General features: G+C 48.9%; 1 protein-coding gene across 2 annotated transcripts in view; it reads left to right on the top strand.

Moving 5' to 3' along the window:
* Positions 1-2,746: 2,746 nt before the first annotated feature.
* BRINP2 (BMP/retinoic acid inducible neural specific 2) overlaps positions 2,747-13,834 on the top strand; it is an 88,883-nt gene continuing 77,795 nt past the window's right edge. The window contains exon 1 of one of the 2 annotated variants that reach the window (XM_081915078.1): positions 2,747-2,950. The gene's annotated coding sequence lies outside the window, so the exon portion shown is untranslated. Of the gene's footprint in view, positions 2,951-5,370; positions 5,393-13,834 lie in introns of those variants that run through there. The other variant, XM_081915079.1, reaches the window with a different exon arrangement.

Raw genomic sequence — 13,834 nt, 5'->3', positions numbered from 1 at the left:
ACCACCGACCCAAGATTACAACAATCATGGAATTATAGAGTTGGAAGGGACCACTAGGGTCATCTAGTCCACCCCTGCAAAGCAGAAATCTTTTGCCCAACATAGGGCTCAAACCCTGAGATTAAGAGTCTCGTGCTCTGCCGAATGGCCCATTGTAGGAGCTAAATATTTAACACTTAGTTTTGCACAGTGCTTTTTAGAGCATTCAAAACACTTCACACAGTATTATGTCACAGACTCAGCAACCCTGTAGGACAAGACCTGCCAAGAAAAACAAAGAACTTATTTATGGATCCTACAACAGCGGCAAGAGTCTTGATAGCACAAGGGTGGATGAATGAGGAAATCCCAACGAAAGAAGAGTGGCAAGAAAAATTGATGAGCTACACAGAGCTGACTAAATTGACATACAAACTGCGGTACAAGGACAACAGATACTTTAAGGAAGAATGGGAGCTTTTTACAATTTATGTAAAAAGACAACAAAATGAATTGGACCTCCTTGGCAGGCTTTGAATAAACATACACAAATTTATTAGTTGATAACATGGTAGATAGATAATGTAAGGATATGTATAATTTTATAACATGCAGAGAATAATATGTCCTGAGAAATCAGAGAGAGGAGCTGAGGGAAGTCTCTGGGGGGGAGGGAGGGTTTGAAGGGGAGAAAAGGGGGAAAATAATGAATATGATATGTTTTGATAATTTGTTATGTTGAAATTGTTAATAAAAACTTTTTAAAAAAACAACAACCCTGTAGGGTAGACCCCATACTGCAAATTAAGGAATTGTAGAATTGTAGAGTTATAAGGGATCCCAAAGGCCTCCTAGTCCAGCCCTCTGCAACGGTCGTATTTGCAATCCTGGGATCTTGGAAAATGTTTTTATATTGCAAACAAGTAGCATGCCTAACACCAGCTGATGAACTCATGGCAGAGTTAAGATTTGAAACAGCAACTTTCAGATCACACACCTCAGCCATTTGGCTCCCATGCTACACCAAAATCAAGGAGACCCACAAGAGGTTTAGTGGTGTCAAAACTTTTTTCAAAGAGGGCCAGATTTGATGAAGTGAAAGGCCGTGAGGGCCGACCAAAGTTGTTAACCTTTTCTTTTACGGATTGAAATTGTTGAGGTTTTTTTTTTTTTTAGGATTTTACCCCAGGAAAGAAACTGCCCCAGGGACAACCGACGGGCAGGATTAAGCCCCCGGAACGGACTTGCCTGATATTACACACAACAAATGGTGGTGAGGCATATTTAATGTAGCGCTTTTGTGGACCTGTGATTTTAGAACATGTGCGACCAGAAAGGTATTGGAAAGGGTAGCATCTGAATGTGTGCACTGAAGGATGAGAAGCATGGATTTGTGTTAGGTGCCCTGGGCATGTCCAGACGACTTTAACCCATTTTAAGCCCCGTTAATGTCTATGGGAGAGTTAGGCACCTGCTCAAACTTCTCCCAATGGGAGTTCACAGCACTTGGGGCTACATTTCGCTGCTCTCTCTCTTTCGGGTGCTTGAATTTCCTGATTGTAGGCTTCCCCTTGCAAACAAGAGCAAGGCTGCATCTGGAACACCCTCCTAAAAATAAATTCGAAAAATACAGCCCCGACCAGCGAACGATGCCCTCCTTTCTCCCTGGAGAGAGCGAGAGGTTTTTTTAGCAGTTTCTCGCCGCCTGGCCCTCGCTTTCCTCCTGCCTGCAAAGATCCGTCGGGCTGATGCTTCGCGTTTGCTCTCTGCTCTGCTCTCGACGGCGGGCTCCTTTCCCAAGCCAAATCTGTCAGTGGCGTAGCGTGGGGGGGGGGTGCAGGGGGGCCCGGCCGCACCGGGCGCAACATCTGGGGGTTAGAGTTAGGGGGCGCAAATCCACGGGTTAGGGGGCGCAAATTACTTGCCTTGCCCCGGGTGCTGACAACCCACGCTACGCCACTGAAATCTGTTTCGATCTTTCAGGAGCAGCAGCAGCAGGAGGGGCCGACAGAGCAGGGACCCCCCCGCACCCCCCATCTCCCCCCGCTCTCCGATCCCTCTGCGGTCGAGCCAGGCGAGACTTAACCCTTCCGTCGCCGGCCCTATCCCAGCCGGAGCAGCTCTTCGCTCCAAAACAAGGCGGCGGCGGCAGCGGCAGCAGCGAGAAGTTCTTCTCCGCCGCCGCGCCAGGCAAGAAGCGGCAGCCGAAGCCGCAGCTCGAGAGAGAGACCCACGGCCAACCCCCCCCCCCCCGCCCGGTGCGAGGCTCCCGGGCCAATCAGGGCCGCGCAGGGAGCCCGAGCGAGGACCCCATTGGCTGCGAGAGCCGCATCCCTCCAAGCGAGGCGGGCGGCGGCGGAGGGAGGCCGGCCGCCTTGTGCTCCGGGAGCCACTTTCCGCGAGGGAGCCGGCAGGTGAGGCGCTCCGAGGTGCCGGCGGCGTCCAGGAAGAGCCGCGGCCGCACTAAGAGCCCCAGCATGGGCGGGGGGGCGGCGGCGCGCCGCGGGGCTTGCCGCTTGCCGGGCGCCTTCTTCTCCCCGAGCCGGGGGCCCCTTCTTCCTCCCCCGCGGAGCCCGAAGGGAAGCAGCAGGTAGGGAGCGAAGGAAGGCAGGCGCCGGCTGCCCCGCCACTCCGCCCCAGCTCCGCCGTCCCCGCCCGCCCGCCCGCCTCTCCGCCGGAGGCAACCCCGACGCTCCGCGGGAGCCGCGCCGCCCGGGATGCGGACGGGCAGCGCCCGCGCGGCGGCCCGGCGGAGCCTGCGCCGGCCAGGACCTCGCGGGGCAGCTGCCCAGGGCCGCCGTCCATGCCTCCGCCCGTCGCGCCGAACTTCTCCCGGAAGGCCGTGAGGAGGAGGAGGAGGCGAGCCAGGCGGCGGCGCCGGGATCCCGCGGTGGGCGGCCTCTCTGGATTGCGACGTGGAGTTGCGCCTCTCCGCCGCCCGCCTTCCGCGCCGGCCCTCCAGCGCTGCGGGGTAAGTCTCCAAAGTTCCTGCGAACTCTGCTGCGCGGGCTGGGTCCGGCGGGGGGCAAAGAGGGCACGGGGCAGAGGAAGCGACCTGGGCACCGTCGGGGCGGGCAGCGTGGGGTGCCTAGGGATGGCGCACCGGTCTGTCTTGGAGTCCCAGGGATGGTGCCCCCAGCAAGGGGGGGGGGCGCAGCTGGCAGGGCTCTTGCGCAGCAGCACCTGCGTGGTCCCAGTGCTCCCGGAGAGGCTGGGGATCCGGCCGTGGTAGGGATCGGGCCGCAGTTGGCTGCGGAAGATGGGGGAACATGCCGGCGGATCGAGTCCACGGTTCATTGCCGCTCCCGGTTAGCTGGCACCCATCGCCTGCCAGGTCTGTGTCTGCAGGGCATGTTTTCCATTGGAGGTGGGCAGTGGCGTAGCGTGGGGTTGCAGGGGGGCCCGGCCGCACGGGACGCAACATCTGGGGGTTAGGGTTAGGGGGCGCAAATCCACGGGTTAGGGGGTGCAAATTACTTGCCTTGCCCCGGGTGCTGACAACCCACGCTAGGCCACTGGAGGTGGGGGTGGAAGCAGGCCGGGAATCTGTGTGTTGGGGGGGGTATCCACCCCAGCCCCATTCTAAGATTGATTCCTATTTGCCATAGGGAAGAAAGAAGGGTGCAAGCACTTAGTTTCGCTCGGAGCTCAGAGCCAGATGTGACGGCTCAGTCGTGGCACCTGTAATCATGAGCGCTTGGGAGCATGAGCAAAGTGAATGTCCATTGCCAGGCCAGGTAGCTGCAGCCTCCATCTCCCCCCCCCCCCATGATGGGTTAGGACCTGTCAGGACCTGAGGGTGGGGCATGCTTCCAGGTGAATCTTCAGCCCTAGCATCTTCTGTTGTGGTGAGGGTTTTGGCCATTTTTATAGCTCCCAAACAAATTGTAATGGAAGTTTGGCCAAATGAAATTAACTTTCCCCCCCCCCTCCCAGAAGGGGCAGTGGCAGAAAGGTTGGTTGTTAGCCCTTGAACATGTGGCAGCATGCAATTCATGAGTTCTACATTCTAAGTTTCAGGGCTGCTATTTCCATCTCCTTCCTCAGTATTAAGATACCATGTAAATCAGCCCTTCCCAATTCAGTTCAGAAGACAGAATCTTCCTTCCCCATCAGCTCACCCCCCCAGCAGTGCTCTTTGCTGACAAAATAGGATCCACCGAAATATCTGCTTTCAGTTAGAATAAGAAATCTCCCCTTCTTTTCTGCTAAGGAAGTAAAACCACTTGGATTCTACAGATTTAACCATCTTTTGTATCCCTCTTCCGCCACGCCAAAAGATCAGATGCCCTGTTCAGAGGAAATCCTGAGTCTAATCTCAGTACATACGCCTCTGCCCTGAGAACAGCCACCTCCTGAAAGCCACAGTTGTGGAGACCATCGATAACAATTCATTCTGCAGGCTAGCACTGAGCATAGTTGATAAGCAAGTTGGATGAAATGTATATATTTTATTGCCCATACTAAATTTACACCCAACATTGCACATTAGCCCTCTCTGGTTGTCGGCAGAGAATAAGAGAGCAATAAAGTCTTGATGTTAAAATTCTGAACATGGAAGGGTTTTTTCTTGTTTTAAATCAGTTGTTTTGTGTCTGTTTAAAAAGAAGCTCAAGTTGTTGGCATGGCAATGTGAATACAAGCTTTGTGGGTTACAAGGAAATACCCGTTTTAAAGTGGATATTCATATGGTGTTTGGCAGGGCTTGCCGCTGGACTCCATGTAAGTTCCTTTCTTAATTGGTTTGCTCAGTACCAGATCAGCAGCTCTTATTTCATGTAATGTAAGGATCATTTCACACATTATGTAGACTAGGCATACCTGGGCTTGCCACCAAGTGTACACTTAATAAGAAGACGAGGCTAATAACCCTTCCCTGATGAGTACACCTGGACGATATAAATACTTGACAGCACACTAAGGCGTATATCTAAAAATGTGTGAAGTGGTCACATTTTGTTAAACCCAGAGCCCTGGTGTTCGCTTAATAGGGACGTGGCTTGCATCCTTCTGCTTTTGGAGGGGATAAATGTAAAATGAGAGTAAAGTACACATGATGACATGGGTTTAGTCAGCTCCAGTGGGCATTTTCAATTAATTCATTAGGCTATTGTTAAGCATAAGTGCTTGCAGTGGTTGTTTTGCCTCCCTTCAGACCAGGCATTCTGTTAAGTATGAGCTTAATGGAAGGAGGAGAGGTGGGTGGCTGTAAAGCTCTCCTGTGCTGTTGCAGGTGGAGGGAGGGCAAAGGGTTCAAATACCCTGGTAGCCAGGATCTCCCAAAGCAAGGGCTCTGACGCCCCGTAGCTGAGAAGTGGGAGGAGAGAAGATGGCAGATGATGTCAGGGAGAAATTTTGGCTGCTGCCTGCTTCTTTCCCTAGCCGAAAGTATATGAGAGTGGCAGACAGTGCAGTAAGTCCTGTTCCTGTTTTGTCCCTGCCCCCCCCCCCGCCAGAGCTTTTGAACATGCTTGAGCTATAAGGCAGGTATTCAACAGGTGATGTTTTTCAGCATGGAGATGCAGGTGGAGGTGTTGAACTTCGGTCTATTGTGCATCTAGAGTTAAAGGCAAAGAGTGGGGTGGGGAAAACAATATGCGATGGAAACCAGATATTAAACCAGTTCTGCCTGTTATCAGGTATGGGGTGTTTAATGCCAGGGTTCATATAGGCACAAACTTTCAGCAAGGATTTCGGTTTATCTTTTTGGTGAAATAAATGGTATCCCTTGTATATAGGTATTGCAGGTGTTGGCAAATCCCTCTAAATAACTGAAGTATTCATATTGCAAAAAATAGCCAGGGCATGAGAGAAATGGGTACACATCCAATTCTGCCAAGACCAAATCAGTTGTTTAATTCTTCCCTGTTCCTTAATAGCAGGGGCCGGGAGGGTGGGTAGGGGATGTTGGTTTGTGTTTTTTTTTTCTTTTTATTCTAGTTTATATTATGCATTTTGTGTATTTATCTTGTATTTTTATGCTGTAAACCTCCCTGAGATCTACGGATGAAGGACAGTACACAAATTTAATAAATAAAATAAATTTAAAAAAATAACTAGCCACTTTGCAGTTGAGGATGAATGGACCTACAGCTTGAAACAGTGCAGCATATGTGATTATTCATCACACATACTTTGTGTGTGTGGTTGAGCAAAGCTGACCAGTCTCTTGTGGTTCTCTCTGCTTCCATGATGGCTTTGGAGACGATGTAACATTTACAGACAGTAATAAAGCCTGCCAGTTTGACAGAGAATTCCTTATACATTGTTGAATCTGGTCTTGTGCCCCCAAAGCATTGATTTATCTGAGGGTAGGTGCTCTCTTTCCCCAAACTACACAGGCCTGTGGTCTTTGTAATGTTGTGCGATGCACCCCTTCTTTTTCAATCACCCATCCTCAAACACAGATATTCCCCCTCTGCCTCTTTCTCTTGCACAGTTTCTGGCTGCTGTTCCTCACATGCTGGCTTGAAAACTGCTGGCTGATCCTGCACCTGGGACAAATGTCTCATCTGCCAGATAGATGGACTGGGGCCTGGTGTTACCATCCGTTGGACTTGTTTGGTTCCAAGGGCCACATTTGACCTTGGGGCAACAAGGAAAGCTAATTTTCTATTTTCATTTTTATAAAATTAAGCCGGGATTCTCAGGACTGTTGCAAGAGCATTCAGACCTCTGCATCACAGCATGGGTCCACCATACCTTGATAACCTTGTAGAACGGAGGGCCCTGGGTGGAAAGGCTCCTCTCATCCTTGCATGACATGCAGCACCTGCCAAATTTCCTATTTCCCCATAGTTATTCATTCCCATACAAATTCTCGTTCTCAAGTTAAGCCGCCTGCTGCATCTCTCTGATTGGTTCACTGTTCCTTTACAATGGCAGCCTCTGTTGGGGCGTTGGCTATTCTGACACAGTCTTGCATTGGGCCTGATTGGACGATTCAGGCACTCCAGATGTGGAAATGCAACAGTTGCCTACAAAGAAAGGCTGCTTGCTGTATCTCCAATAGGGAGAGATACATATATTTAATGGGGGCTCTTGCAAAAACAGTGGTGCACTGAAGGATTGACCTTCTTACACACTCCAAAAATATTTTCCCCAAGATATAAGTGTATAGCATGTATACAGTTTGAATTGAGAAAGAAATAGTCTTCAGCTATCTGTAATCTATGAAAAAGTGCACCAATTGTTCCCTGGGAGTTTATGGCTTAGGTCTACTGAATTACTACACCAAAGTGTGCTTACTCTTCTCTAGGTACAGGGACCAGATGGATGCCAGTTTTGGATTTCAAGAGGTGGAGAGCCACATTCAGCAAGATCCAAAGGCTTTGTTTTGGATACATTCAAAGATGAATAAGCAGTCAGTATATAGGACCATTTAATTCATTATAGCACTTGTGACTTAACGGGTAGATAAGAGATATAGGTGATTGTGGTCTGAAGCATCAGGGTGGGGTAAGGCCTGCCCACACCTTCAGTAGTACCTCTGGCAAAATGTAGTGTGCGCGCATGTCTCTTTTTGTAAGCATCAGCCTCTTGTCAGTCTTAAATAGTCCGGGCTTCTCAGCTGTGAAAGGTGCAATCTGGATAATAATAGTACAAGGGTGTCTAAAAGTCATAATCAGGTTGACAATGACAGCCCAAAATGTCAATAATAATAATATGCTTCTGCTAGATTGTTACACACACACATCGTATTACAGATTTGGAGCTCAAGCCACGTGGAAATTCTACTGCACAGTTCTCCTCGAACAGAATGGGAGCAATGCAAGGTAATTCTCACTCAGGACAATGGAGCTTGTGCAGGAGAACTCCCTCGTGGATTGTGCTTCCATCGCATGAACACCGGGAAAATGGACAGTGTTAAAGAGGAGCTTAAATGTGCAGATCATTAAAATACTGGCCTACAGACCTGGCTGTTCGTATTGCACTCCCTACCACCTCCCAGTTAAATTATGCATCAAGAGAACTCGGGTTCTGCAATTAATAGAAATGATATTAATCAGTCAGATGTACAGTAAGTGCAACTGCCAATTTTACATGGGGTCGTTTTATTTATGCTTTGTTTTGAATCCCATATATTTGACAGCAAAGAGCACAAAGGGGTAGAAATCTATGTAGAATCTGGATAGTCAAGTGTTGTACAGTTGGAATGCAATTATGAACTTAAGTGGCCCCTTGACCTTGAACCCTGGAGCTTTTTAAGGCTCTCCTGTGGGTGCGGACCTTGGGCCTGTGGGCCACGGGTGATCCTCCAGGCCATACCCACCCCCACCCCACCCAGCCATGATCCTCACTGATTTGGTTCTGCCACCCTCCCCAAGTGCTTTTGCTTGGCTAAATTGGGGTCTTTGAACTGTGATGACAACATGCCTCATTTGCCAGGATGGAGTTACCTGTTCATAGGGCCCTGTGGCAACATAGGAAACTGCCTTGCACAATCAGTCCTTTTAGCTCAGTATTGTCTATTGTGTCTGGCCCAGTATATCTGAAGGAGCGTCTCCACCCCCATCATTCTGCCCGGACACTGAGGTCCAGTGCTGAGGGCCTTCTGGCGGTTCCCTCCCTGCAAGAAGCGAAGTTACAGGGAACCAGGCAGAGGGCCTTCTTGGTAGTAGCGCCCGCCCTGTGGAACACCCTCCCATCAGATGTCAAAGAAATAAACAACTATCGGACTTTTAGAAGACATCTGAAGGCAGACTTGTTTAGGGAAGCTTTTAATACTGGATGAATCATTGTATTTTAATATTCTGCTGGAAGCTGCCCAGAGTGGCTGAGGGTTCAGGCAGGAGTCTCTCTAGGCAGATGCTCCGCCACTGAGCTAAGACCCTTCCTCAAAAGGACCTCTGCAGAAACACCTGGTTTTCGTACAGCTGGAATGCAACCTGCTCTACAAAGATAAGAGTTATATTTCTTGCTGTGTCCACAGTTTGGCTTGGCCCAACACTGGTTTATGCCCCTTCAGGATGTTATCCATGACGGAATGTCATTCTCAGGCTAAAAAAAGGTTTTCTGGCCTTGTTGTAAACTTTAAAAAAAAATAAAAATCAGTGCAAGTGTGAGGTCAAGGAATTGGATTTCTGCTAATCAACATTCAATCTTTGGAGAATCCATATTCTGGGTCATTCACTAGATAGTGAACAAAGCTTGTGAGATAATTCAGGTGGAAAACAACTCTGTTTATTGCATTAGTTTATTCAGCTGGGACAGGAGAAATCATACAAAAGTTTAGCTTTGAGGCAGACAAATCAGAGACTCCCTACAAACTGTAGTTGTTCTGTAATATAGGATGCCAACAATGGGAACATGTGCTCCCTGCCTCCCCCTCTGGAGTAAAGCCCCCCTTTTCTCCACCCGTTTGCACTGCCTGTTTTTTCCTCATCCTATGTGCACCATGGCCATGCTTTTAAACTGCCCCTAGTCTCTGGTGCTCATCTTTGGAAAACCACTCTTTGCCCCAATTTTCTCCCTTTTAGGGAATGCCTTCTTAACATTTTGTGAGGGTAAGTTGCTAGCATTGTGTTGTTCTCCAGGGTTCTGCTGTGGGGTCTCTATATCTGCAAGTGGGCTGGGGGGTCACTGAGTTGACTAGAAATAGTGGTGCTCTTCAGGAATCACATGGGGTCTCAAGAGAGAAAGGGGAACAAAAGTGATCTCCTTTGCTTTCTCTAAAAGGAACCCCTTCCCAGATGGGAGGGAGCGAGAAGCATGTGGTGGGAAACTCTGGTTCAAATGTTTACTTGCACCATCTCTCTTCCCAACCCTCCTTGAAGGGTTATTGCGTAGATAAAATAGCAGGCAGGGAAACCACTCGTTTATTTATTCATTCCATTTATACCCTCCCTTTTCTCCGATGAGCTCAAGGCAGTGGACATGGTTCTCCCTGCGCCACTTTTTGCTCACAACAACCCTGTGAGGTTGGGTAGCTGGAGGGACCATGACCAGTCCAAGATCATCCAGTGAGCTTCATGGCTAGGTGGGGATTTGAAACTGGGTCAGCCACACTTGACTCTCCCACCTGAACTCCTTAGAAGAAGGGAACTTAGGAATACTTACCGTGAATGCTTAGGGTGTTGGTGTAACTGCATGTGCTCAGGTGCTGGATTTAATGCGTTGGCATTAGAAGTGCATGCTACTCTGTTGGCAGGGAAGAGGCAAGGTCCAGCAGCCTTAACATTATTCCCTTGCGCTCAGGCTGCTGGTATTTAAATGAACTGGCATTTTTCTTTTGGAAGAGGCAGCTCGGAAAGGCTCCGTCGCCTTCAAAACAAGATGTTTACGGAGCATTGCCAGAGGGCAAAATAAATGAGTTTCCTGCGTCATCCAACTCCTTCCTATCCTCTCTCAGGAGGGACCAGTAATTCGCTGTGGAGCTTTCCATCCCCTTGGGGGAGGTGTCAGGAGGCCTACTGCTCCCAGGCACGCAAACAAGAGCCACTGCAAGGCCTAGGGAGTTCAGGGTTCCCTGGGCTTTCTAGGATGAGATGCTGCTGCTCAGTTCATCCTTGGCATGACGACTGCATGCGTATAACCTCTCTCTCTCTCCCCTCTCTCTCTCTCTCTCTCTCTCTCTCTCTCTCTCTCTCTCTCTCTCTCCACCCCACCACTTTCCCTCTCTTCCGGAAAGACAGCACTTACATCTCTGTGGCCCACTGCATCCCTAAAGCTGTGTTTACATTACTGCTTACTCAGGCTGCAGCATCCTTCCATCGTTGGCGTGTGAAGCTGTGTGATACCAGACATGATCCATCAGCATCCTGTAGCTTCTTGAGAAATACTCCTGTTTGATGTGCTCAGCCACCTTCCATCAGTTAGAAAATGGAAGCCACAACTAAGGGCTGGTCCACACTTCTGCTTGTCTCACGCTTAGAAAGTACAGGTCTGAGCAGGTTTTCCACTTGACCCACTCCTTCACGATAGATTGGAACAAACTTATTTTCTTTTTTTAATTTACACCTTTTTTGGATTATATTTTACATGCATTCATCATTTTGTCATAAGCTTATATGGACTTCCCAACCTATCCTTCACTGACATCCCCTTTCACCTTCCTTATTTTGCTACATCTCTTTTCCTTTACCATCCTTCTTCATCCCTTCCCATCACTTACCTCATCTTGTCTACTGCTGGTCATAGGCTCATTCTACTTGCCAGTTCACCTTCATGCCATCTTCCTTTAAACATTCTTCAAGGCATTCCCACTCACTTCTAGATTGGAACACACTTCAGTCCGAGGAAAACTTGGATGGCCATTTGCTCTGATTGAGTGCTAAGGAGCGGTTTTCCATGGGGGGGAAGCAGCGGGACAAGAGGAAGCATGGAAAGCTATTAGATGAGTGGTGTACATTTTAGGCAGCCGTTGCGCATTGGCAGAGAGCAGTTTCAGTGAACTGAATTTTGATTCAGGGAAACAGGAGGTAATGGGCATCAGGGAAAGACATCTCTGCCCCCTCCTTCTTGTCTGTTGAGCAACGTAAGATTGCAGTGGTGTAGGGAACAACCTTCCCAGCTTTTCAAGCTGCACATCTGTACCACATCTTAAGTCTTAAGAGCAGGGGGCAGAACTCTGTCATGTGCAGCCCAGTGTTATGCATGCTTCCTCCAAAGTAAGTTCCACTGGTTTGGTTTGCCCATTAAGTTCAGCAAGGGTGGACTTTGGCAATCTCTCTTAATATGTGTGAGGCCAAAAATTGGCACCCCCAAATGCATATTTCAATTTTTCACCCCCTTAGATTAGCGTCCTGGGGGGGGGGGCGGGACCTCATGCACCACCACCCTAGATCCAGCGCTGATAGCCAGCCTCTCTGGGGCTGACTTCCAGAAAGAAGACTGGAGCTGCTTCGCTACTTCCCAGTTTAGCTCAGCAATGTCTGTCATCCAAACTAGAAGCTACAGATTGTGTTCAAGCAGGACAGAGTTTAACCGCAATCTTGGGGTTCAGACGACACACAAAGCCAAACCTTGGCTTACCTAGAAGAATCTTCAGTCTCCTCCCTGACGAATATACGCGTTTACACTAAACCACAGTTTGACTTGGTGAATGCAGCCACCGAGCTCTGTGGAACTTATCCTCACAAAAGTGTTCATAGCCTCCCATCAATCCTGCAATGTCAATTCCTGCAGTGCTGTTCCTGTTCTACAAAGAGGAACCGAGGCATGAGAAAAGGTGGCCAGGTGTGAAAAAGGACAGGCTCTGTCTTGATACTTGCATAGAAGACATAATTTCAGCAGGTATAGCTTACACGGCAAAATGCACTTTCTGGAATTCACTTTTACACAAGTATTAGGGTGCAGCAACAGCCTGTCCTCTTTTGGACCTTGCAACCCTATTTTGCTCCTTAAGTCTTTGGGGGAGCTTTCTGGGAAAGCTTTGTGGGTGACTTTCAGGGGTCCTCCAGGGCTTGAGGCAGAAGTCTTTTCCAGAGCTACCTGGAGATGCCTGGGATTGAACACCTTGCAATAAAATTCAACAACGGAATGAAGAGCGTAGATTTGCATCATCTTGAGGGTTATATTTATATAGTGCCCATCAATCTGCATGACACATTACAGAGCTTCGTAAGCAATAAAGAAATGGACCGGTCCCTGCCTCCACAGAACCTGCAATCTAAAATGGACGTTGAGGGAGGGAGGGCGGGAGGGGGTAGGAGAGGCAAGAAGATGAAAGGATAAATGTGAGCAAATGCAGTTACAGGGATTTAAGCTTAATTACAGTTGGAGAGGAAGATTAAGGAATTAAACCAAAGGCCTGGTGATAAAGATGGGGTTTGGAGGGGGAGGGGCACCTCATCATGTCCAGAGAATGAGTTCTTTGCAGAGGAGGCAACTGTGGGGAACAGGCAGAGTTCTGCTACAAAGGGACAACAGTTGGTTAGCCAAGGATATCAGAGTAGAGATGCGCAGAATTACAAAGGAGTATTGGGGGGGGCAGGTAAACCCCACCCCACATAATTGATCACAAGACGTGGCACATGCACACTATTTGAATGGCAATGCCCATCAACTTTGGGGAGGCGCCCCACAAGTATTGTATTGGGGGGACTGAAGGGACCTTGGCCTCATGGACTTGGCTCCTATTCTGCCAAGGTAGCCAGGGTGACATGGACGAGCTGAAACCGTTTGACCGTTGCAGCAGCTGTGTCAGGCAGATTAGGCTGAGAGAAAGGGCCTTGCCCAAGTCGATGCAGAGAGCTTTGTGGCAGCATCGAGATTTGAACTCAGGCCCTTCCTGTTCCAGCTCTCTATCCATTACACTACTGTAGCTTCTTCAGTTAATTCCAGTTGCAGAATTTTGGGGATTTACATTCCATTTTAACAAATAGAATAACCAAACTTTCCAAACCCATTGGATTCTGGAGTTTCTGCTGCTGCTTAAATTGCTGTCGCCAATGTGTCGCCCTTGTCTTGCCTTTAATAATACCTAAGTGCTGCTCTGATGAATATATTCTACCACATTACAGGGCAAACTGCATTGCTCAAAGCCGTGAGCTGTGCACTGTAATCCCAACAAGTCTTGCGGGATTTGTTGGGTCTCAGGAACAATCCTTCGGAAAGCTGGAGCAAGGCGCATGATGCCATGCCTTTTGTCAACCAGCAGGGGCCAGCCTTCCCTCTCAGTCTGTGCGCTCTTCCTGTGTCTAAGCATGTTTTTCTGTTAGGAGTTTGCTGAGAAATGGTTTCTTCGGAAGAAGCAGAAACCTGAAGTGGGTGGGTAGGTTGCTGAAGCCAGTCTTTAGCCTTAGGCAAACAGCAGACTTCTTCCAGTCCTTTACCTTCTCCCATTCTATGCAACCTTTCTTAAAACGAGGCTTCTTAAAATTAGACATGGCAATTTTACACGAGTCCTAGGACA

Source organism: Podarcis melisellensis (genome assembly GCF_964234715.1).
Source record: "Podarcis melisellensis genome assembly, chromosome: 6".
Taxonomy (NCBI): Eukaryota; Metazoa; Chordata; class Lepidosauria; order Squamata; family Lacertidae; genus Podarcis; species Podarcis melisellensis.
The sequence above is the reverse complement of the archived record's forward strand: the minus strand, read 5'-3'. Positions and strand labels throughout refer to the sequence as shown.